General features: G+C 37.7%; 1 protein-coding gene and 1 long non-coding RNA gene across 6 annotated transcripts in view; both read right to left on the bottom strand.

The window, feature by feature from the left end:
* Positions 1 to 26,043, bottom strand: part of FGF12 (fibroblast growth factor 12) — a 615,850-nt gene that overhangs the window by 65,869 nt on the left and 523,938 nt on the right. The gene's annotated exons all lie outside the window — the stretch shown is intronic.
* Positions 12,627 to 26,043, bottom strand: part of LOC139183186 (uncharacterized) — a 121,658-nt gene continuing 108,241 nt past the window's right edge. The window contains exon 2 of the long non-coding RNA XR_011566719.1: positions 12,627 to 26,043. This exon is cut by the window's right edge and continues 107,187 nt beyond it. This is a non-coding gene — a long non-coding RNA (uncharacterized lncRNA).

Raw genomic sequence — 26,043 nt, 5'->3', positions numbered from 1 at the left:
TTCTATATTTTCAGTGTTTCCTTCAACAATGAAATGGTGCTCAATGGTGACAACACAATGCTAAAATATTTTCATTGATTTAGACATGTTTATTTTTTAAACTGGTCCATGTATTAGGGAAAAAAGATTTAGTCAGGACAATTTGGATCTTTTTAAAAAATGTTTTTTGGGGATAGATAAATTAGAAGATTGGGATTAACATATACACACTACTACATCCAAAACAGGAAAGCAACAAGAACCTACTGTATAGAACAGGGAACTATACTCAATACCTTGTAATAATCTATTTATGGAAAAGAATCTGAAACAGAATATCACTTTACTATTCATTTGAAACTAATACAATATTGTAAATTAATTTCAATTTTAAAATGCTACATTTTCAAAAAATGTTTTCAAAAGTTTACCTCTGCATATGTATGTGTGTGTGTACATGTACCCTAGATTAAAAAAAAGTATCTTTCCAGTCTAGGTGATTAGTAGGACTAATTGGGAATTTTTTTTCCTAACAAATTACTTTATATGCATTTGTCCTTATAACCTGTTTTTACCTTGACCGAGATTGATTATCTTTCTAAATAAGATCGTCTCTTGTGAAAAGTAATTAGAATTATGTGAAACTAACTAATGAGGTACAACTTCATTTTCATTTATATACAGCTTTACTGGAAAGGGTCAACAAAATTAAGATTTGGAAGACCAAGTTGAACATGTTCTGTAAATACTGAATGTCTATTCGCCTAAGAACATGAGTACATGGTGCATTTAAAACAGCTTAAGCATGTCTGATAAAGGAGTCTGCTTATATTCTTAACTATGGTATCAGTCTTGGGAGTTTCTGAGCCCTCCCTGAATACCTGATTGTACTTTTAGTAAGTAAAGGTCAGGACTTCACGTGGCTGAAAAGAATCACGTCAATTGATTGATTTAAGCAATTCACGGAAGGTTAAATAAAGGAAATTTGATGAATTTATTGTTTATAATTGCTTGATCCGAATTATCAACTGCTGATAGATGGGAATTTTCACTTCTCAATGTTGAGGTGCCAAACAAAAGCCAAACACCGAGCTGGAAAAAATTCTTGAAAAGGTATCCTTGTAGTCCATGTCAACCCTTGTTTGTCTTTTGGCCTAACACTAGCATATGTGAGCACACAGAAGGAAGAAAATTCCATTTTCCTTATCATATATCAAGTGAGAATCTCAACATGCAATGTTCTCCAACAGAACTTTCTTTAATGATGGAAAGGCTCAATTTCTACACTGTCCAATACTGAATCCACAAGCCACTTGTGATTACTAAGTACTTGAAACGTGGTTATTATTACTGAGCAACTAAATTTTCAGTTTTAATATGATTTAATTAATATTTAAATTTGTAAATGGCCATATATGCTTAGTATTTATTGGGCATTTCAGATTTAAAGTATTAAAAATTAATCACACTTTCCTGGAATCAGAATTATGAAGAGAAATGCCCAACCAGGTAAACACAGTACCTTTTAATAAGCTATAGATAGACTGTAGCCATTTGCCCAAGCAGCAAAGTATCAGGAAGACCTCCTTCTTCAGATTTGCACTGGGACTGCCCATCACTCCTCAGAAGTGCATACAACTTTGCTTCACTAGCCCCTGCATTTTCTTGGTTAGCAATGACTACTATTTTCTTCTGCTCTCCTAAGCTTGGCCTGCTCCTAGTTCCTAAAGCAGATGCAGCCTAAGAGTGGATTGTTGTTGTTGTCACTCAGTCGTGTCTGACTCCTTTGCAGTCCCATGGACTATAGCTTGCCGGGCTCCTCCATCCATGAAATTTCACAAGTAAGAATACTGGAGTAGGTTGCCATTTCCTTCTCCAGGGGATCTTCCTGACCCAGGGATCAAACTTGTATCTCCTACACTGGCAGGCTCTTTACCATTGAGTCACCACAGAAGCTCTTAAGAGTGGATAGTGGCAGGAGTATACCGCATTATCTTTCTGAAGGACTTATTATGACAGTCATAAGAAAAATAGCTAATTTAAGGGAATTTAGAAAATAAAAGTGTAACAAGTTGTTGAGTATATTTTTGTGTGGTCCCAAAATTATAGTTAAATCCAAGATTAAAATATGCAGCACTAAGTACCCCACATTCTAAATAAGCATTCCAGAATTAGAGTCACATACCCTATCTTACAGCACATACTAAGAGATAGAAGAATGACCACCAACCACCATCTTACCCTTTCCTTCCATATCAATAGGAAAGGGTTTTCTTGGAGTTAGGCCTTTTGAGAAACACAGGATTCATGAAGACAATCAATTCCCTCCCCTCCTTGTGGATTAGGAAAAGGAGAATACATCCCCTTTCTCTTTCATCAAACTTGAGTTCCTGCCAAGGAAAGACTGGCATGCTATTCTCTGACTGGATTCTTGCTAAATTGAGCAAGTAAGTATCTCTGTCTTGACAGTGTAGCTGAAGTAGGAAGTGTTCTTAGAGGAATATGACTTGAGTCATCTGAAGTTTGAAGGCTGTGAGAAAATAGAAAATGTGCTCACTTCTGATGTGGAGACTTTGAAATCAGAGTGTCTGCTAGAAAAGATCGTGGAGCAGACCTTGCAGTAGTGTGTAAAGGGGTAAAAAAAAAATGGTGATACGCCCACTCCATCCATTTCCACATCCCTTGGTAGATGAAGAAAAAGACTCCTGGATTCTCCTTGTCTCTACATGCTGAAGACCCACTTGGCTATTGGTGAAAAATGGGATGCTCTACCCACTCAAGTTGTTATGACTGTGTACCACTGGTGGGGTCTTCAACTGACATGGTTGCTCCTCTGAGAGGATTCCAGGAAACTGAACTCTACTCTAGGAAAACCATGTACACGGCTCATATGGAGAACACTGCCTCAACTGAAGCCCTAGAAGCAAACAGAACTAGAGCAATGCCACAGATATCACTCCATTATCTTCATGCATCTGGTCATAAAGAGATCTCTGTTTTCTCTATCCTCTTTTCCTTCCCTGAAAAGCCAAAGGGTTTAGGGCCAGAATAATAGGAGAAGTTGCCACAGAGAACCCTCTTTTTCTTCACTCCGTAAAGCTAAGGACCTTAGTGTTAGTTTCCTAAAGAAGAATAGTAGCAGGCTGAAGTAAGACATGAGATTAGAGTTTTATGCTAAAGTGGATCAAGAGGTGAGAGAATCAGAATATATCCAGCTTGTCATTAAGAAGCAGGAAAGGGAGATTCGATAAAGCTGAAAGTAAAGCCAGGAAGAACAAAGCAAAACAAAACGTAAGTATCTTTCATGTTTATATCCATCAGGTTGAGATCACTCTTAGGAGATCTACAAGAAATATGGATGCACTTCTTTGTTTATGTCTTTTGGTCCATTTTTAATAACACCCTATACATTAAATGTTTCCAAATCATATCACAAATCTTTATCACGTATCATTAACCTTTTACTGTATGCTTTACAAAAAAGTTTTTTCAACAAGGTAGGATAGGTGATGAAGAGCCAGTCCATAAATTTTCTTTCTTCATTTTGAAAACCTGCCTCACTGCTGCTAAAATAAACACTTGGAGGGGGGATGAAGTAACAGATTAATGTTTACCTGAATGGGTGAGTGCTTGTGTGCTAAGCTGCTTCAGTTGTGTCCAACAATTGACAACCCTATGGACTGTAGCCTGCCAGGCTCCTCTGTACGTGAGATTCTCCGGTAAGAATACTGGAGTGGGTTGCCATGCCCATCTCCAAGGGATCTTCTTGACTCAGGGATCAAACCCGCATCTCTTACGTCTCCTGCATTGACATGTGGGTTCTTTACCTAGCACTAATGCCACCTGGGAAGCCCTTCATTGAGAGGGTAGGGCTTCCCTGGTGGCTCAGATGGTAAAAAAAATCTGCCTTCAATGCAGGAGACCCAGGTTTGATCCCTGGGTCAGGAAGATCCTCTAGAGAAGGAAATGGCAACCCACTCCAGTGTTCTTGCCTAGAGAATCCCATGAATGGAGGAACCTAACGGGTTACAGTTCATGAGGTCACAAAGAGCCGGACACAACTGAGAGACTAATACACACACTCAGTCACTTATAACTCTAAAGCACCACCCTGGCTCTAAACACTCCTGGGAGGTCCCTTTGGAAACTGCCTCTGGTGTTTCCTTCAAATTAACCTCAGTGGTGGAAAATCTTATCCTCTGAGTGCAGATATAGGTTTTGGAGACAACCTACACCCAATTTTGTACATTTCACATGTTTTAGATATCAATCACAGTGCTAAACTCTGAAGATGGAGAATGTTATATTAAGAAAAAATACCTAGCCTCCAGCAACAGACATAGGTTTAAATCCAGGCTATAAACATTATTGGCAGTATGGGAAGAAAAAGCTCCTTAGCATCTGTGAACATTCATTTATTCATCAGTGAAATGGAAATTATACCTTATAATTGTATTGAGAAGATTTAACGATATATTATTTGAAAAGTATACAGTATCTGGAATTGAGTGTACATTCAAATGCGACCCATACCCAGCAAAGAAAGATTTATTACGTCACAGCTTCTAAACTTAAAGTCTAGTTATGGAGACAGAGATATAACAATAATTACAATAAAAGGTAATGAATGCTCTCAGATATGAGCCAGACTGTTAGGAAAATAAAGAGACAGGTGACTGTCTTTCTTTGTGGAGCTGGAATGGAGATATTTGAGCCGAGTCTTGCAAAAGGAGAAATTCTTTAGGTAGAAATGGTATCAGACACAGAGCAATCCAGGCGTGGCCAAAAGCATACATTCAGAAGGATGAAATGTTCGATGTCTTTGGACAGTGGGGGAAGTGAAGTATTCCTGGAGCATAAGCCACGTGGAGGGAACAGCAGGAAAAGCAGCTGAGGCCAAAATGTCAAGGACCATCAATGCTCTGCTAACGGGCTTCGCATTTATTCAGCAGGCAACAGGGATCCAGCAGAGGTTTTCAACAGAGCAGTGAAATGAGTGGATTTGTTTTTTAGGAATTATTTCTCTGGCATCATAGTAGTTGATGAATTGGGAGTGGAGAGAAACTGGTGTCAAGACTTACAGCAACAGGCTCCTAACTGGGCTCCCTGCCACCATTTTAGACATGCTGAAGTTGAGGTGCCTGCAGGATACCTGATGCAAACTACATCCACAAAGCTAAACACAGGAACATCCCACTTACAGCCAGGTAAGTTACAGAGTAATTACTGCAAAACATTCCTGCTTCACAAAAGGGTTTACTTCACGATCTCAGAGTTCCTTTAAATAGAAAAAAATGTGAGTGCATTTAGGCATTCCTTTACAGTTCATTAGCTACTCATAAAGACGGAGAAAGTCAAGAAAATCTTAAAGATATATTTTCCAGAGTTCTTACTAAAAATCATCATGGAATGAAAACAAAATTTTTGAAGTTATCATGTATCAGTGGGAAAAGGAATCTGATTTATTAAAACGTTCAGATGTATTAAAATTTATAGAATAGCCATTCTTCCTAAGATGAGGTCAATGTGCATCAAGATATTCCATAGAAAGTACCCCACAAACCTTCAACACAACAGGTCAAAATTTTGAGAGAAATCTCTTCAGTGAATTCAGAACATTCTTTGAGCCATCTTAACTTAGCTATTTGTCTATGAGTGTCTCACTGTGGACATATAATTATACGGTATGTCTTCTGTAGTACCTTACCCTGAACCAATTCAGAGAATCACTTCTTGCTAAAGAAAAATTCTATGGCAAACTGATAGTTTTTTCTCAACACCAATTCTTATTTTTCTCTCTGGTAACAAAATATGTATTTTTAAATAGATATACTATAGAAACTGGGCACGGAAAAATGGACTGGCTCCAAATTGGGAAAGGAGTACCTCAAGGCTGTATATTGTCACCCTGTTAATTTAACTTATATGCAGAAAACATCATGCGAAAAGCCAGCTGTGATGAAGCTCAAGCGGGAATCAAGATTGCCGGGAGAAATGTCAGTAACCTCAGATTTGCAGATGATACCATCCTAATGACAAAAAGAGACAAGGAGCTAAAGATCCTCTTGATCAAAGTGAAAGAGGAGAGTGAAAAAGCTGGCTTAAAACTCAACATTAAAAAAACTAAGATCATGACATCTGGTCCCATCACTTCATGGCAAACAGATGGGGAAACAATGGAAACAGTGACAGAATTTATTTTGGGGGCTCCAGAATCACTGCAGATGGTGACTGCAGCCATAAAATTAAAAGACACTTGCTCCTTAGAAGAAAAGCTATGATAAAACTAGATAGCATATTAAAAAGCTGAGACATTACTTTGCTGACAAAGGTGCATATAGTCAAAGCTATGGTTTTTCCAGTAGTCATGTATGGATATGAGGGTTGGACTATAAAGAAAGCTGAGCACCACAGAATTGATGCTTTTGAGCTGAGGTGTTGGAGAAGACTCTTGAGAGTCCCTTGGACTGCAAGGAGATCCAACCAGTCAATCCTAAAGGAAATCAGTCCTGAATATTCATTGGAAGGACTGATGTTGAAGCTGAAACTCCAATACTTTGGCCACCTGATGCTAAGAACTGACTCATTGCAACAGACCCTGATGCTGGAAAAGATTGAAGGCAGGAGGAGAAGGGTACGATTGAGGATGAGATGGTTGGATGGCATCACTGACTCAATGGATATGAGTTTGAGCAAGCTCTGGGAGTTGGTGATAGACAGGGAAACCTGGTGTGCTACAGTCCATAGGGTCACAAGGACTTGGACATGACTGAGAGAATGAACTGAACTGACTGATACTATAGAAATAAGAAGACACCTATGATAAGCCTTCCTTGTATTCATATGTGCCCATCTCTCTAAATTAGGGTTAAAAGAATATTAACAAAACTATGTTATTGGACTCTCAGAAAAGTTGATTTAAAATTAGCTGCTTAGGCTTGAAGGAAAACATTTGGTCATTCTTTGCATCTTCCTTCTGCCATTGTGGAATGTAGATGTAATGGCTAGAATTTCAGCAGCCATCTTGAAACAAAAGGTAACAAATGCTGTCACTGAGGATGGAAAAGCAGAATAGAAACCTGGGTCTCCAATGTCCTCTGAAAATCCTACGTCAGCTATGACTGTATCCCTACAGACCATTTTTATGTAATAGAATAAATTCTCTTGGTTTAAACCAATAGTATTATGAATTTCTGTTGTTATATTAGTGTGAAAATTAATCCTACCTGACACACATCATATCAAAATAGAACATATTTTTGTCTACATGAGTTATCAGGATAAGAAAGCACAAAATGAATTAAGGAGAAATGTTCTATCATTCTAAGTTTTCCAGTTTGACAGGTAATGATGAGACTAAGAATATCCCCTCATACAAGGACAGGATTTTAGAGATAGGAATTTTATCCGTGACCACATTTAATCCTTGATGTAATTTGTGACAAAGCATCAGCATTTCTTTTCCCCATGTAAACAGATGATGGAATTAAAACTCCAAGTGAATTGCCCAAGGTCAAACAATTGTAACTGATGAAGTTAAAAATCAAACCCTTTGACTTATAATTTATTGCTTTTCTGCTGATAGCTTGTAGGTCCTACATGAAACATGAAAACTAGTGATACTGTTCTATGCCATTAATTACCTGATTGACTTATATACTCTTCTGCTTGGAGGAAATAAAAAAAGATTTGGCTTCAGGAGTTTTCCACTGAGCTTCTGTTTTGGTCATGTTGGAATATTAATGACTAGACTTAACTTACTGACTTTAAACAACCAAAACCAGGCAATGGTTTTCAGACACTGGAAAACATGCAGTGAGCAGCTTCCATCCTTGAAAGAGGGAAACAAATGTGGTGAACATTACCACTGCTCCAGGAAGGAATTTCTAGGCAGCAGCATGGAAAAGTACTTGGACAGCCCACAAAACTGAGTTGAGAAAACAAACTGGAGTTCGGGGAACTAATTGGCTATAACTCCAGGGCAAAGTACTGCAGGGGAGGAAGAAAACTCAATTACTGCACAGCCCCTTAAATATTTGGATGGACAATATCCATCCATAGACCTGCAATAGACCTGCACATGTGTAAGAGGAAGCTATCCATGTCAAGGGAAAGAACCACTAGAAATCATCCTTGCAACTCACATAGAGCTGGGAGTAGTTCAAGTCCCCACAAATCAGAATGGAAAGACCTGGCAGTAAAAGAGGCTTTGGGAAAAGTTCTAAAAAGAGAATCACTTTGAGTATTTTTATGTTAATAAAATTTTGGAAAATTCAACATTATAGGCTCAGAAAACAGGTGGAAGAATGAACAATTGAATAACCGTACAGGACTTTATGAAGTTGAACACAGATAAATTGCTTAACCTTGGTATCTATCAAAGAATTAACCAAATAATTAAAGGTTATTATTTCTGAACCAAGCACTGTTCCACATATTTGTATATAGCAAAGAAGAGATAAAAAAAATGAATGAACAGTTGTATAACTGTCCAGGACTTTATGAAGTTGAACACAGATGAACTGCTTAACCTTGGTATCTATCAAAGAATTAACCAAATAATTAAAGGTTATTATTTCTGAATGAAGCACTGTTCCACACATTGGGATATAGCAAAGAAGAGATAAAAAATTCTCCTCATGGAGTTTATATTTTGGTAGAAAGTGGAAGGAAGCCCATAAATGTAGTAAGTATTATACTTGAGGTCTTCCTAGGTGGCGCTAGTGGTAAAGAATCTGCCTGCTAATGCAGAAGAAGCAAGACACTAGGGTTCAATCTCTGGTTTGGGAAGATCCCCTGTAGTAGGAAATGGCAATCTATTCCTGTATTCTTTCCTGGAAAATTCCATGGACAGAGGAGCCTGGAGTTCCACAGTCCATGGGTCACAAAGAGTCAGAGACAATTGAAACACACACACACACACACACACACACACACACACTACATTTGAGGAAAGAAGTGCTATTCAAGTATCAGAAAATATAAATGGGAGTAAAGTGTCAGATATATTGAGGGGGTGCTACAATTTTAATAGATTGATAGATCCATTAAGGTGGATGAGACCAAAGCCCAGAAATGATGCCCAGCATAGCTGAAGAGAAATCAGCAAAGAAGAGAGCAACAAAGAGATGAGGGCATAAATACTGCAAGGCATCAGATTCTCTAAGGCATTGCAAAGACCTATGCCTTTCAGTGGAAAGGGGAGCCACTGCAGGGTTTAATGCAGAGACACACATTGATGTTTCATGTATTTTGAAAGGATACGTAGGCTGCTGTTTGGATTAGACCCTGATAGCTCAGTTGGTGAAGAATCTGCCTGTAACACAGGAGACCTTGGTTCAATTCCGGGGTTGGGAAGATGCCCTGGAGAAGGTATAGGCTACCCACTCCAGTATTCTTGGGCTTCCCTTGTGGCTCAGCTGGTAAAGGATCTGCCCACAATGCGAAGACCTGGGTTCAATTCCTGGGTTGGGAAAATCTCTTGGAGATGGGAAAGGCTACTCATTCCAGTATTCTGGCCTAGAAAATTCCATAGACTGTATAGTCCATGGGGTCACAAAGAGTCGGACAAGACTGAGGAAATTTCACTTTCATCAAGGAGGCAGTGGTAGAAGTGGGAAGATCAGTGAGTAGGCTACTACAGCACTCCAGAGGAAAAGTGCTAATGGTTTGGATTAGATTGGAAACTGCAGACAAACTGATAATTAATCAGATTATGTTTAGAGGTGAAAAACTAAAACTGTGAGAGTTTTCTAACAGATTATATGTGGGGCATAAAAGAAAAAAGAGGAGTTAAGGATGGTTTTAAGACTCAAATTGTGGTTGGTTGGTTTTTTAACCAACTAGAAATGCAGAGTAACTATTAACTGAAAAGGAGAAGACAGTGGATTGAGTGTCTCTGGGACAAAAGATCAATTCTAGATGTAAGAAATCAGTGACAGCTGAGTTGGTGATGCCACAAAACCTACTTCAAAAAGAAATGCTAAAAACAGCATAAGATCCACTGCATGGCAATTTCTAAGTGCTTTAAAAAAAAATGACAACACAAATTTTTTTTTTCTTTCCAAAGAATACAATAAATCCTACATAATTGCAGATTTCAAAAGAAATGAGAAAACACAAAAGTTTAGACTCTTGCTGCAAAGTGAAGTCTCCCACGTTAGATACAGGAACATTAAACAGCCTACGGTGTTCCCCCAAATAGCCCATTGTGTAACTTGAGCAATATGTATTTGCAATTTAACTTCTGTTTTGCCTAACTTTATTTTGTAAATGCATCCTCTTCATGTTGCAAGACTGTCAGTTGATGTAGACTTGCACAGCAGTGCCTACCTTTAAACACTGAGATCTCAGGCAAATGGATGCTCTTGGCACCACTTATTGGGTTGCAAGCTGCTGGGTTGCTCTCATGATTAACAGTTCTTCTTTCCTGGCCAATAAGAACAGGAAGGTTATAGAGTCCTAGGATTTGGAGTTGGAAACAAAGATGCTAATCAGGTAGATTGTCCTTTTGTAGATGTGCAAACTGAGGACTGGAGTTGGGAAGAAATGTGCCATCAGTGTCAAAGTCTAATTAGCTCAGTTAGTTGCTTTCAGACAAAAATGTATTTCACTGTGTTATGTAAAAATGGTTGGGGAGAAAATGGTTAAGTTCAAACAACTTGTTATTTCAAAGACTGCAGGTGACAAGAAATAATTTTTGCTGCTGTCTGCTCAGCCCCTTTTCCTCCCTGCTTGAAAATGCAGTGAACTGGGCCACTAATTTACAGTGCAATTTGCACAGCATAAAACGGAGGTTTCTGTTCGAGACCATTAAAATCAAAGGTCACATTTAATACCAACCTTTTATCCTGCCTGGACTCAAAGCATTTCAGAATTTGTCATTTAAGAGTCATAAATACTGTGCCTCCTTTTGTGGTATCCTGGAGACTTCATCTCTCACATTTACTTCAACACAAAAATTTACAGAAATGGAGAGTTTAATGGAAAGAAAAGGGAAGAAAGTAAAAGAAAAAAGGTAACTTGGCGGTCTCTATTAATGATTTCAAAAGCTTGTCCTTGGGCTTTTGTGGGGATAAGATGGTTAGCATCAATGATGTATAATATAAAGAGAAATATAGATACTGATGTGTCTGCTATGGCAAATGTGCTTGTCAGAGCTGTGTGCTCCCTGCCAGTCCTAGAAATGCTATGATACCAACTGTTTTTATCCCATGCTCTTCCTACAGCATAGCTTGCCAGCATATGATATGCCAATTCTTGTGTGTACTCAGTTGCTAAGTCGTGTCTGACTCTTTGCGACTCCATGGACTGTTGCCCACCAGGCTCAGACTTTGTCCATGGGATTTCCCAGGCAAGAACACTGGAGTGGGTTGCCATTTCCTTCTCCATGCCAATTCTTAATCAATGTTAAAATTCTGTAGAAGAGGGTTCCACACAGAACATTCTTACCCTTCTAGCAACGAAATGCCAAATGCTGTCACTCTCCCTTCTTCCTCTAAAGCACAACTTTCCCAGGGAGCCAGAGCAGTAAGTATGCCTCCCACGCTTTTTGGAAACTGCGTTTGTAGTCAGTAAAAAGCTCTGCATAAATCAAGAGGAACCACCCTTTGGAAAGAGAACAGCTTCTATGTGTTTGGAACTCTACAACCAATATGAATATCCTCTGGCAGGAATTATTAAGCTCTTGTGTTTTACAAATGCTCATTTCATTTTACTTCTTTGTGTATAAATATCCCTCTTATTTCATTTGCAAAGCCATTTTAAGGTAAGTATTATGATTCCACTTTCATGATGATAAAACAGCTTTCAATATGTAGTGATTTACCCAGATCATATTGCTTGGAAAGGGGCAAACCCAGGTCTTAAGTCCAGTCTAGTTTTCATTTTACTACATTTTAACCTCCACGTCTCAGGAATTTACAGTACCTGTTAGGGATCTTTGGAGAAGGAAATAGCAACCTACTCCAGTGTTCTTGCCTGGAGAATCAATCCCAGGGACAGCGGAGCCTGGTGGGCTGCCGCCTATGGGGTCGCATAGAGTCGGACACAACTGAAGCTACTTAGCAGTAGCAGCAGTTAGGGATCTTATGCTACCAAGAATTGATTTATCAAGTATGACAAGAACAGTGTCCCTCTGTGGCCCAATGGACAGAACACAGCTCAAATCTACCTGGAGACCATATGATGCAACTGCACTCTCTCCTATTGAATGTGACTATGGTGCCTCTCAATAAATTGGATGTTCATGGCCCATTTATTTTAATGAAGCTTCCATTCTCACGTGGAGGCTGTGGTCATGTGACTATGAGTAAGCTAAGCTCAGCCTAGTCTCCAAGAACTGAACCCAGGATTGAAGGACTTCCTGGGGAGACAGGGCAAAACAAACCCAAGTCAAAGAAAGAGAATAGCGTATTTCTTCAAACAGCTACCTTCCTCCCTGTCCATCAGTGTAATTCACAAATATTATAATTCATGCTACAAGACTGTTAAACTCTTACTTAGGCCATTTATCAGTCCACAGGATGTACTTTCTTCAATGAAGACCAGAGCTGCAACAGTAATTAAGCACCTACATGACTGCACATCCTGCTTCACAAGCATTTACTAATTCTTTTTTGTTTATTCTTCACAATAACCATGTGAGATCAATTTCATATTCATTTTATTGATAAGAATATTAAGGATCAGAAAGGGGAAAACATTTACCCAGTATTTCATATTTAATAAGTGAGAGGACCCAGAATCACAGCTCTGATTAATAATGAAAGGTAACAGTGAATCTTTGAACAAGCACAATAGCTTTGTTCCACAAATCTTGGTGTGTTAGACTTCTTTTATTTGCAAATGCTCTTTTTGGGACTGGTGATGGTGCTGTCAAATATTCTTGCTAAAGGAAGATCTAGAATGAGGGGAAGTGACTGCACAGAGACTCCATAATCATGCAGTCTACATACTTGTAATTACAGTAGGAAGGGATGCTCTAACTACAGACTGACTTCCAGTTCATTCACATTTTCCTGGTTGTTGACTAAGTAACTTACAAGAGAGTAAAAACCAACACAGAGGAAGGGAGTTGGTGACTGATTTGTTAAAACTTATTTAAAATGTCAAATCATAATCGTTAGATTTTCCAGCTTGATGTTGGGTCAAAGGGCCAAATAGTTGTCTTAAATATCAATGTTAGGACAAAGCTAAATAATGTGGATAGTTGTGATCATGTAAGAATGGTTGGAAAGGAATGATTTTAGGATCTTTCATTCTATAAAGAATAATATTTGCCAGTTAGAACTGAGTTATATGAGTTCAATTTCTTTGTATACCTTCACCAGCAACCCAGATCTCTGTTAGGAATGAAGAAGTTATTCTTCAGCAGCTGACAGCACTGTTGGCAGAAATTCCTCATGTTCTTAGTTCCTCCAAAATCCACTGAAGAGGGTTGTCTTACCCAAGATCACAGCTTACTAATCTCCATTTTGGAGTCTGGTTTCCTGAGCCAATGATGAAGAGAAAGGAGAGGAATGAATAATACTCATCTTCCAGGAATGTCAAAAGCCTGCCTCATCCTCATTCCTCCAATTCAAGGTGATAACCCTTAATGTTACAACTGATGGACTTCACATGGCAATATTTCATCAGAAGAGTTGTTTCCTCAATCAAGATTGTATTTACTATTCATTACCCATAGCGTTCCACCCTAAATTTAAGAGCCTGAGTCATTGTCCCATGGACCTCAAAGGTCAAAAAAAACACAATAAATCAAAGACTATTTAATGAAGGGACCCACTTCACAACACTCCATTTGATTTGAACCTGTTTTCTCTTAGCAGGCCTTCAATTCCAAGGCTCTCCACATGGCTGAGGGTCATCTTTGGATAGCTTAGATTGCCCTCTCTTATTTTCTTCAAAAGCTCTTTCCCCTACAGAGAAACTTCTGCCATTTTTTTCTTGTTTTATTCTTTAAAGTCATATATGAAAACAAATCCAACTCTTTGATAGAATTCTTCAGCTACATAAAAACAGCTTTCCAGTTTCGCTGAAAACTTCATCTAACACTTTTAGAATTTTTAACCTTTGCTCACAGGACTTAAATTGACTCCTTCCTCCCAGGCAAGAATACTGGAGTGGGTTGCCATATCTTCCTCTAGGGAATCTTCCTGACCCAAGGATCAAACCCAAGTCTCCTGCATGGGTAGGCAGATTCTTTACCAATAAGCCACCTAGGAAGCCCACAAGGTACCATACTAGACCCTATGAACAGAGTGAAGCTCAGAGTCCAGAATAAATTTAAGAAAATTTACTTTCCTTCCTGAAACTAATTTCCAGGCCATGGATGGTCACAAAGACAGTTCAGTGTATTTTTATATCTTGTGACCCCCCCACCCACAAAAACATAATCTTTTCCTGCAAAAAAAAATCTGTAATTCATCTCCTCCCATTAACTTTCCTCTAGGTGATTATTTCTTTTCTTTCCAGGCACAAAGAACCATCTCTAAATTACTGTTAACCTTAACATCTTATAAATTGGACAGTGTCACATCAAGCTATTTGTTATCTACACCCTCATGTAATGGAGTTTATTCCTTGTTAATCCTGGCCTGCCCTATTTTACTGCTAATTCTCTTTAACAATAAGAGAGATATTATTTTCTGAGCTCTTAGATTGAATATGCAGAAGAAGATTTCTCTTGATGGGAAGTAAATGAATTTACACATTGTTCTCTAAAATACATATATAACCTTGTTTTTCCTTAATATATTCATGTCTTCAAACCCTATAATAAAGAATAGTTTTTAAATGCCAGATAATTAGAAACTCCTGTGGAAATCTTCATTTTAAAGTAAATCATCAAGAACTTTTTCTAGGAAATAGCAAAAAGAAATAGGGTTGAAAAGAATTCCCAGATGCACCTATCTTTTTTAAATTTTACATTTGAAATAAAGTTTAACGCATAAGATTTGAGCACTTTAAAGAATCTTCAAGACCATCATTTTGAGATGAGAAAACTGAGGCCCACAGAAATGCAGTATTTATTAAATCTACTACAGAAAGTGTATAGCCCAATAAGGACATAAACTCTGGCATAGATAAATGAACTCTATCACTTCACTTCACAATAATGTTTTTTCCTTGACTGCATTGGATGAGAAACGTTTTAATAATCGAATGTCATGGGTGTGACAAGATGAACCCATTGAAGCAGATAGTTTGATGTGTCCAGTTGTGTTTATTTTATAATCTGTGTGTCAAGGAAAACATATTTACAAATGGAACTTGCTATACATTAAGAATATAGCAGGACAATGATTAGGAAAATTTGCTTTAAATCAGATAGACTTGGATTCAGATCCCCACCCAGCTTCCTGGCCCTGAGCAAATCACTACTCCTGGCCTTGGTTTCCTCATCCCTTACAGGCTTACTTTGAAGATAAAAAGGAGTTAATATGGGTAATTCACATAAAACAGTACCTGATGTAGTAAGCACTACATGAGTGTCTGCTGATGTTTTTGTCATTGCTACTATTATTTCTAAGCTCAAGAATGAACTTTTTTAACGCTCAATTCAAGTTTGTTTTCAGTCACTCTTTTCAGTTGGAAATAGCTGGCAACAATATCAAACCAAAGCAAAGGAGCCTAACCTAGGAGAAGTGGGCACAGGACTTTGTTCCTATGGGTAAATGCTCTCTACTTGTTATGAACTGAGAAATCAAAGAAAACACATGGATCCATAGAGCATTTGGGGACATGTCTCAGTGATTATTGAATCTTCTCAACATCATTTAAAAATGCTGTTATGAATAACATATAATTAAGCCTTGGTAGTAATGTTTTTTAAGCAAAACATTGAAAGTCAAAATGGAAGATATTTTTCTAAAAGGCTTTGCTAGAAAGTTTTATAAACATACACAATGTGACTAGTTCTTGCTCCAATTTTATTTTAAAAAGATCAAGGTCTGATTACACCAGTAATATAAAACTAGTGACATCTTCATGAGTTCTAACAAATATTCTATGTCAGAAAACCATATAGTATTAATAGATATAAAGAATAAAAATTATTACAGATAAATGGAAATCACTAAATGTGAGTTCATCTTGTGGGAGGGTGTATGTGATTGTGGGGAATACAAGAAGAGACAATGGCATCTTTTGGGCCAGTTAATCAGGATGATAGAATTCACTGCTGCACAAAAAGGTACTTTGACTAAAAATGGGCAAAGGTAGAAAAGAACTTTACATAATATTCAAATTTTTGATTTCTTAAATAATCAGAAGATATGACGTATGGTTTTCAGTCTGGCTACCCACTGGGATCACATGAGGAATGAACTTTTAAAATTAAAAGAAGCCATTCTGAATTGTTTAATAGATGTGGTATGAGCCCAGATACTAGGATGCTCTTAAGGCTCCTCAGGTGCTTCTCATGTGTTTTATGGTACACTTAGCTGGGGCACAGAGTAATAGAGGCTCTCAAAGTGGTTGACTAGCAACACCAACATCACCTTGGAATATATTAGAAATGTAAAGTATCAGGCCACACACAGACTTACACAATCTTTTCACAAGAAACTCTGGGAGTGGGAAGATTACTCTGTCCAGCATCAAAGACACTCCTGACCTGGTTCCTATCTTCTTTCTACCCCTTTCTCTCATTATTCTACCTCCTTCCAACCTTAAACTTTGTTTTTTTCACAAGCCTTCCAGGTGATTCTGGTGCACCCTCAAGTTTTAGAACCACTGCACTGTACCATAGACCCTACATATCTCTAGTGGTTATTGGAGCCTATGCTCACTCAATTAAGTGACCTACCTAGTGCCTTAGTTTGCATTTGAAGACCCCTAATTGAGCTCACTTCCACTTTACCTATACCTAATCTCAATGTTTCTGTTTATGACAGATAACTGTCTTCTTTCTGATTATGACAAACGAGTACCAACCAACCTTCAGGCATCCTTGTCCTTTCTGGTGCTGACGCTACCTTCTCCATATTACTCACAATCATTCATTCTTTACAGATTCCACAGCTGCTTTCCAGTTCAAGTTCTCATTACTTCTTATCTTCACTATTGAAATTGTTTCCCAACTACCTTCCCTGCCTCTAGTACCTACTCACTCCAATCCATCACATATACTGCTGACAGTTTAATCTTCCTAAAGTGCAAGCCAGGTCATAAACTCCCTCAGCTCAGAAATCTTCAGTGACTCACCAATGAATAAATTCCATCTACTCTGTCCAGCAAGAAAGACCCTCGATGACCTGGTTTCTGCCTATCTTCTTTCACCTTTCTCGCACCATTCCACTTCTCTGTGAACCTTAAATTCTAAATGACTTACTCTTCCCCAAACTTTCCCACTCTATATTTATTTTTAACCTTATGTTTTACCTAACACTTTCTTTCCACATGGATTGTTCAAATTTCATCTTCTGTTATCACCTACCCCAAATTCTTTCACATTATAACTGTCTCATAATTAATCAGGAACTAGCATTCATCTACTGGGTTAACAAAAAATTGGTAATTGCCTTCTATGAACTATGCTGTAATTTAGCTGTACTAAATTCTAGATGAATGATATATTCATTCATTGAATAAACAATAGCCTAAAAAACTACTGACCAACATGTTTCCAAAAATTCCTTTAAAAGATTAAGACAATTGGAAACATTATATTCAATATTTCAGTAGCTTACTAAAAAAGAAAATTTGGGAAACCTCTCCTTTCCGTTTTCCAGGTGGCTCCTCTATCACTATTCTCTCTATTGGGGGAAATGAGACACAGTGAAGTCCTCTGAACATGTGCCCAACTGCAAGCACCTGAAAATATAGTACCCCAAGCATGAAAGACAAAGGAGCAAATCAACACACTTATGTGATTCTATGAGAAGATGACTTGAATGAACAAGTGTTGGTAATGGAATAAGATTGGGTCGACTGGGTCTCAGTCAAACCTGCCAGCTGATGTATACGTTTGGTGCTACTTGGATTCTATCACAAACATGCAGTTCTCTGGACTCCCTCTTTATTTGGATAGGATAACATTTTTTCTCTGATAAAGCTCCACTTCCAACACAAACTCTGCTATTCTTACCTAATTAGTGATTTTTATTTCTTCTAAATACTTTCCAAGTTCCAGAGATCAATCAATGGGAAAATGGTAACTAGATTTAAATGTCATGCTTTCCTAATAGCAATTAAAGTTTAATAGAGCTTGTTTCATGTGCTTTAGGCTTTATTCAAATGAAAGATTCTAGTGTGCCTTGTGGGCATCATGACAGTACAAGGAGGAATTTGGTATCTTTAGACTGTGACACATCTCAAACATCTCAGAGGTATGAGAGAGTTGAAAGAGATACCAAGAGCAAAGAAACCAACTGTCTAGGTCCTCAGAACATCCTGGTAGCTTCCCTGGTAGCTCAGACAGTAAAGTGTCTGCCTGCAATGCAGGAGACCTGGGTTCAATCCCTGGGTCGGGAAGATCCCCTGAAGAAGGAAATGGCAACCCACTCCACCACTCCAGTATTCTTGCCTGGAGAATTCCATGGACAGAGGAGCCTGGTAGGCTATAGTCGATAGGATCGCAAAGAGTCGCACATAACTAAGAGACTTCACTTCAGAATATCATCCCTGGAGGAGGGAATGGCAACCCACTCCAGTATTCTTGCCTGGAGATCCATGGACAGAGGAGCATGGCAGGCTTCAGTCCATGGGGTAACAAAGAGTTGGACACGACTGTGTGATTACCACTTCAGGACATCATAAATAGTCCTTCAAATAACTCAAGTTTAGATGACATGATTCAGGAAAATCTAATGATGGAGCAAACTAGCAGAACAATGTGCATGGATAATATATAGAAAGAAATAAAATTCAAGTCTTAGAAATCTAAAAGTAAAATGTAATTCAGGTCAACAAGTATTTACTGATCCATAAAATAGAGGAAAAACATTACTAAGATACTTGAGATGCATTCTTTATTTCCAGTGATAACTAGCAGTATAAAGATAGGATAAACAATTATAAAAGAACAATTGTTATTTGAACATGATAAAATTAAATGGTGTAAATTTATTTGGAGAAATAAAACAACAAAGCAACACACACACATACAAAACAAAAGAAAAATCTCTTAATAAAAGAAAAAATAGGCATTTGAAATGCCTTATAATTTCAATTCAATTTTGATTACAAAATTAGTAGTAAGAAGAGGAAACCACAGAACAAAAAGAGAGAAAGAAAAATGCCAACTGTGATGCATATTCAGGCCCTACTCATAAACTAGGAGAGGAGAAAAGTAAATTGAGAACCAAAGTGAAAGATGGGACTGGAAACTTGGTGGGGCCATATTTAATAGGATGTGAATATGGGAATAAATTATAACTGGTAGGTGAAGGAAAACCAATGAAAGGCAGGTTTCTTCTTTGCTTATGATCAAAAATGCCCCCTGAAACAATATTCATGATAATCAACCCTACTGGAGAGACTCAGATAACGTTTTTTTGGCTGAGAACTGAGCTCATGAGAATGTCCAGAGAAGAATCAGCTTTCTTATCCTTGGACATGATTATTCTTGGATTATGTCAGTACTAAAAAGTCAGCATCTGGAACTTAATGAGAAAGAATGATAATTGGTATTTGTTCTTACATATCAGATTTTACATTGTTCTAGTGTGGTGTTCCCTGGGGGCTAGAATTGGCAGATAGGAACTGAATGGTAAAAATATGTTCTTTTCTTTTCTCAATGATAAAAGATACACAGTTATTATCAATACATAATACTTCCATAGTATATGACACAAGCAGAAGTTCAAACATGTTTTTATGACTCTGTTGTCTGTTACCTTTCAATTCACCCTGATACAACAGATTGGAAAATGAAGGATGTAGTCAATCCACCAGTTTGACTACTACTGTCACAAAAGGACTGCTCACACTGGCTCTTTTCAAAAACAGGCTGAAATTCAGCACACTTTCATTTATCATTTCCGCAAAATGAACAAGGCATTAGAGGCATCAGAAAAATAAATGTTGAATTAAAAATCTATATCTGTGTTATGGGACAGTGGAAGATGTCCTCCAGACATTTTATTTCCTTTTCCATTGGATAGCCCATCTTTATTTCCTCCCTATATATTCTTCACTACACCTCTGGCCATACTTTCCCCTAGACTAAGGGTGGATAGCTTAATACAGTGACTTAAGAACATTAATTTTTCAGCTATAATAAAATCACATTAAAGGAATCTTGGAATTATCTAAGAAAAAACCAGCTTCTTGCAGTTTTGTACTTTCAACACATTTTACTTATCAAAGGCGCCTGAACGCCGAATATTACAGGTTACCTAGGAAACTTACAGTGACTACACTTAAAAACAACACAAAGCCCTTTTAATGAAGCAGAATGCCATTTTAAAACATTCTATTTTTGGAATGGTAAAAGAAATAGTTAACAAGTAAATAGTGGCACATAGAGTCTCTTCTACCCAGATTTTCTTCTTCACATTAACCTTTAGTTGTCTGCTATTTCTGTCACGGAGTTGCAGTTAAAATATACAAGTAAAGAATATAATAATGGACCATAGGCAATGGTTTTTAGTATCAGCTGTGCTGCAGTTCATGAGATCTGACCCTGAGGTCCCTTATATTGGGTGATAAATAAATTGTATGTCTTTAAGCACTTATTAATTTAGGGTGACTACACATATAGTTTCCTGAGTATAATCCTGATTTTTGCCTGAAATCTTGGCAAAATGCTTAATAGCGCTACTTGAAAATTATTCAAGTTTGAATGATAAATTATGTGGTTGCCTTAATTGTCTATTATGTACATAATGGATTGAGGAACATAAAACTGAACCAGGATAATTAGTAGCCCCAAAGAGTTACAAATGTATACTCCAACAGAAAAAAATGCGAAAAATAGTGTACTACATTATTTTATGCGTGTGTGCTTAGTGGCTTCAGTCATGTCCAACTCTCGGCGACTTCATGGGCTACAGCCTGCCAGGCTCCTCTGTCCATGGGATTCTCCAGGCAAGAGTACTGGAGTGGGTTGCCATGCCCTCCTCCAATACTGTTTTATATTTTCTACTAAAATAATATAATGTTATTACATTATTCACTATTATGAAGTGAAAAAAAAATTTTTTTTCCAAATGTTTCTGTCTACTGCAATAAATTGTGTCAAGAAGACACTTTCCCATAGCCCATAAGATGAAAAAAGATAAAATATCTACAGCATAGTTTGTTATGATTCTGCAAACCCATAGCAGCTTGGTTAGCAACAAAATCAAGGTCACCTTGGCTCCTGCCCAATCCTAAATCCACCAGGGAGAGCCTGCCTCAGGGTTAGGATTTTGTAAAATATCCTGAGCATTGTTGCAGTGTTTTCTGAAATCCAATTACCAAATCCATTATTACTACCAGACAAACTAATATAGCATTTCTGTATTTTCAAGATGCAGTGCACAACACAGCTTAGCAAAAGGAGCTTGAAAAGTGCCTCTGGATGATGCTGGTGGTGATCCTGGTAGTAATGATGTAGAATTCCATTTCTTTTAAACTTACATTCTTACTCTAGTCAGTTAAAAACAAACATGAAGCGCCCCACCTTGACCCCTGCCCAGCTCACAACTGAAAGAAGGTATTTTTCTTACCTTTTCTCAGTAACCCTTGTTATATACAGTAAATAAAAACTGTACTAATATGACTGTAAAATGAAAAGACATTTTAGGGTTCAAATCTCAATTCTGTCACCTTTTAGTTCTGTGTGCTTGACCATCCAATGCTTAAATACCTCATTTTTACAATAAAAAAAAAAAAACTAGAACAAAATGAAAGAAAAAATGTGAAGTGTCTGGCATAATGTTGGTAAAAATCAAATCTGAATGTCAGTTTTCAAATGTACATAATGACCAGAGTAATCATGGTTACACCTGCCAGTGAGGTTCTTGCAATGACCCCTTCTAATGCTAGTAGGTTAGAGAAGTTTTTAACCTCTAGTATGTAAATGAATGGGCTTCCTTAGTGGCTCAGGGTAAAGAATTCACCTCCAGTGCAGGAGACTCAGAAGACGCGGGTTTGATCCCTGGGTTGAGAAGATCCTCTGGAGGAAGACATGGCAACCCACTCAGTATTCTTGCCTGGAGAATCCCAAGGATTGAGGAGCTTGGTGGGCTACAGTTAGGGTCGAAAATAGTCTGACATGATGAATGACTGAGCAGGCATGCATGTAAATGAGTCAGTTGAGGTACTTGTTAAAATACAAATTCCTAATGCCACATAGAAAATTCTGATTTCCTGCGTCTAGAAGATGTCCAAGGACTTTTTATTTCTTACTAGAACCTGCCCACCTATTACCACCGATGCATAAATACAAGTTAGAGAAAATGAAGAAATGAAGCTTAGACACAATCTCAAGGCTGAAGTTTCACATTGAAAAATATAGTGAATCACTTAACAGCTCCTTCTCGATATCCTGTTAGCAAGTCAGTTCATCCCAAACTGAATTTGCCTCAAACCTTGAAAATTTTATAGATTCAAAAGTTTATAGCTTCTCTACCTCGAAAGCAAAACGTACTCATCCTCCAATGTGAATATGAAAAAATTAAAACCCTGCTATACTGCTGGTGGAAACATAAAATAGTGTAGCTGCTTTGGAAACCAGTTCGGCAATTTCTATAGTTAAAAACGCTATAACCATGTGAGTAGCAATTCCAGTCCTACATCTATACCTGAGAGAACTGAAAACATATGCTCACACAAAAACTTGTGCATAAATGTTCATAATAGCATTATTGATAACAGCCGCAAACTGGAAACAGATACGACGTCTATCAACTGGTTAATGGATAAATAAAATGTTAATGCAATCATGCATCCAGTGAAATATTATCCAGCCATGAAAATGAATGAAATACTGATACATGAAACACCAAGGACAAACCTTGAAAACACTACGCTAAATGAAAGAAGCCAAACATGAAAGGCCTAATATTGTATGTTTCATTTATATGAAATGTCCAGAACAGGCAAGGAGGAACAGAAAGTAAAATAGCAGTTGCTAGTGGCTGAGAGCAGAGAAGGCAAGAGCAACCCACTCCAGTACTCTTGCCTGGAAAAATCCCATGGACGGAGGAGCCTGGTAGGCTGCAGTCCATGGGGTCGCTAAGAGTCAGACACGACTGAGCGACTTCACTTTCACTTTTCACTTTCATGCATTGGAGAAGGAAATGGCAACCCACCCTAGTATTCTTGCCTGGAGGATCCCAGGGACGGGGGAGCCTGGTGGGCTGCCGTCTATGGGGTCACACAGAGTCGGACACGACTGAAGCGACTTAGCAGCAGCAGCATGCATACTGCACACAAAAACCACATGCACAGACACAGACATGTATAATACAGGAATGGATAAGCAGATGTTATCCAGTCTTACAACCACCCTGTTTTCCCCTGCTGCAATCAATAAAATCACTATCTTAGCAGCAATTTTAGAAAGAGAAATAAAACCCAGGAAGCATAACTCTTGTACTTATTCACATTTAGAAACTTAATCCCATATCCTGTGCCTCTGTCCTTTGCTTATGCAATATGCTTTGCTCTGTTCTTATGAGGATGCCAGTTCAATTTTCTCTCTCTAGAAGTAGACTAGTAAGTAAGCAGAGTCAATATCTGAAATGTATATTGATTGCTTCCTCTATTACCCTTTATCTGATTATTATAATATTAAAAGCTATGTTTACCAAAGAGAAAATGTTTTCTTCTACCTGGAAAAGCTACAATTCCTCTGAGTTTATGCTAAAAAAAAATTCCACCACATCACAGTAAGTGAACAGGAGGTAAGTAACAAACATATGAAACTGGAGGAAGAATTGACTGGAAATCAAAGCAAAGCCTAGGAATGAAGACTTATCCCCAACTACCCATTATTGATAAATACAGGTCAATTACTTCTTGTAGTCCATGATACATAGTCATTACTTTCAATTGGTACTTAAAATGGATTCAACTTCAGCAAAAATTAAATTGAGAAACATTTTAAGAGAATTATAAATAGCTGGAGCAAGTAAAAATGGTTTTAACTTTTTTATTGTGGTAAAAGTCACATAATATAAAGTATATTATTTTAACCATATTTATCTGTACAGTCCAGTGGCATGAAGTACATTCACACTGATGTACAACTCTCACCATCTTTCCTCTCCCAAATTTTTCACCTTCCTAAACTGAAACTCTGGCCCATTAAACAATAACTCTCCATTCCCGCTCCCCAACCCTCCACCCCTGGCCCCTGGCATCTACTGATGTACTTTGTGACTTTATGAATTTGACTATTCTAGGTACCTCATAAAAGTGGAATCAAACAGTATTTGTCTGCACCTAATGTATACTGGACTGCATTTTTAAGGTTATATTAATACACGTCTTACAAACAAACTATAGTTCCTTTTTTTTCCCCTTTGCTATACAGTAGGTTCTCATTAGTTATCGACTTTATACCTGCGTGTGAAGTTGCTTCAGTTGTGTTCAACTCTTTGTGATCCTATGGACTATGGCCCTCCAGGCTCCTCTGTCCATGGGGTTCTCCAGGCAAGAATACTGGAGTGGGTTGCCATGGCCTCCTCCAGGGGATCTTTCCCACTCAGGGAGCAAACCCACATGTCTTACATCTCCTGCATTGACAGGTGGGTTCTTTACCACTAGAGCCATCTGGGAAGCCCGTTTTATATCTAAATAGTGTCTTCCAATTTATCCCACCCTCCTTTTCCCACTTTGGTGTCCATACATTTGTTTTCTATGTCTGTCTCTCTCTTTTTTAATGAACAAACTTTTAGTTTTTATTTTCTGCTTTTCTGTGTTTTCTTAAAAAAGCACATATTACTTTAAAGTGTGTTTTTATTTAACCTAGAAAATTAAAAAAAAAAATTAGAGATGACATTAACCATATATCACTCACTACCATGGCAGAAAACCTAAGTCCTGACAATCATCATTCTGCTAAGCATATATACACTTGGTCATACATTAACAGTCAGTAGAAATTGAAAATATATTAAATGTAACCCACTCTGCTCTCACCACAGCTGTATTCCATCTGCTTAGCAGGGATGCCAAGTCAATTTGTCAAGGCTCATCACCTTGACACAGCAAACACAGTCAAAATCATTAAAAATACTGGGAATTTCATCACAATCACAATGCCCTCAGGTATTTTTTTCTTCAGAACAGGAAATGATACATTCATGTAGTATTAAAGATACAAACTAAATCAGTGTCACTATTTTAGGAAAAAAATATACTAAGAATTGAAAGTCATACTCCAAGGAAATGTACAATCCATATTTACTTAAGGCACTAGAATAATCAATATTTATATTAAAGAAGATCACCTGCTCCACTGACTTACACTCTAGTGTTGGCTGCATTTTTTTAAGTAATTATCTAGTACAACTGTCTAATTCTATGCTTATGAGAAAGGAAAGATGGGAAGCCAGACATTACGAAAGCCTGAGTTTTCTGTAACAGATTTCAATCAGTTAACCCATTCAATTCTCAGAATAATTTTTGGAGTTACCTGGGCAGTATAATCCTTATTTTTCAGTGTATCAAACATTTTCAGGCTATACAGGGCTTAAGATACTGTGAGATTTCCCATTCCATAACTAGGAGCTCTCCAAGAGTATGGACTTTCCTACACCAAGCATAAGTGGTCTAGCGTTGGGCACAGGGTTGAAACACAATAAATTTTATGAATCTAAATGAATGAAATTGCCAATAACCGAGCACTGGAGGGTTAAACACACATAATTAATTGATGGAAGATTGAAATTTGAACTCTAATAAAATGTCTTTCTACCTTAACAAACTATATTGGTATAATCTTTATTGACTCTACATAAAGAATAAAAATTGGTGGGAAAAAAGAAAAATGATATCTTCTTTCAATTGAGGATAAGGAATCCTTACATTTATTTTTATAACTGACTGACCTCATTCAGACAGGACATGAAAGAGTTTAAATTTGTATGCAGATATTCTGGCTCCAATAGTTTTCTGCCACCTTTT

This window comes from Bos indicus, chromosome 1, assembly GCF_029378745.1.
Source record: "Bos indicus isolate NIAB-ARS_2022 breed Sahiwal x Tharparkar chromosome 1, NIAB-ARS_B.indTharparkar_mat_pri_1.0, whole genome shotgun sequence".
Classification (NCBI taxonomy): domain Eukaryota; kingdom Metazoa; phylum Chordata; class Mammalia; order Artiodactyla; family Bovidae; genus Bos; species Bos indicus.
The sequence above is the reverse complement of the archived record's forward strand: the minus strand, read 5'-3'. Positions and strand labels throughout refer to the sequence as shown.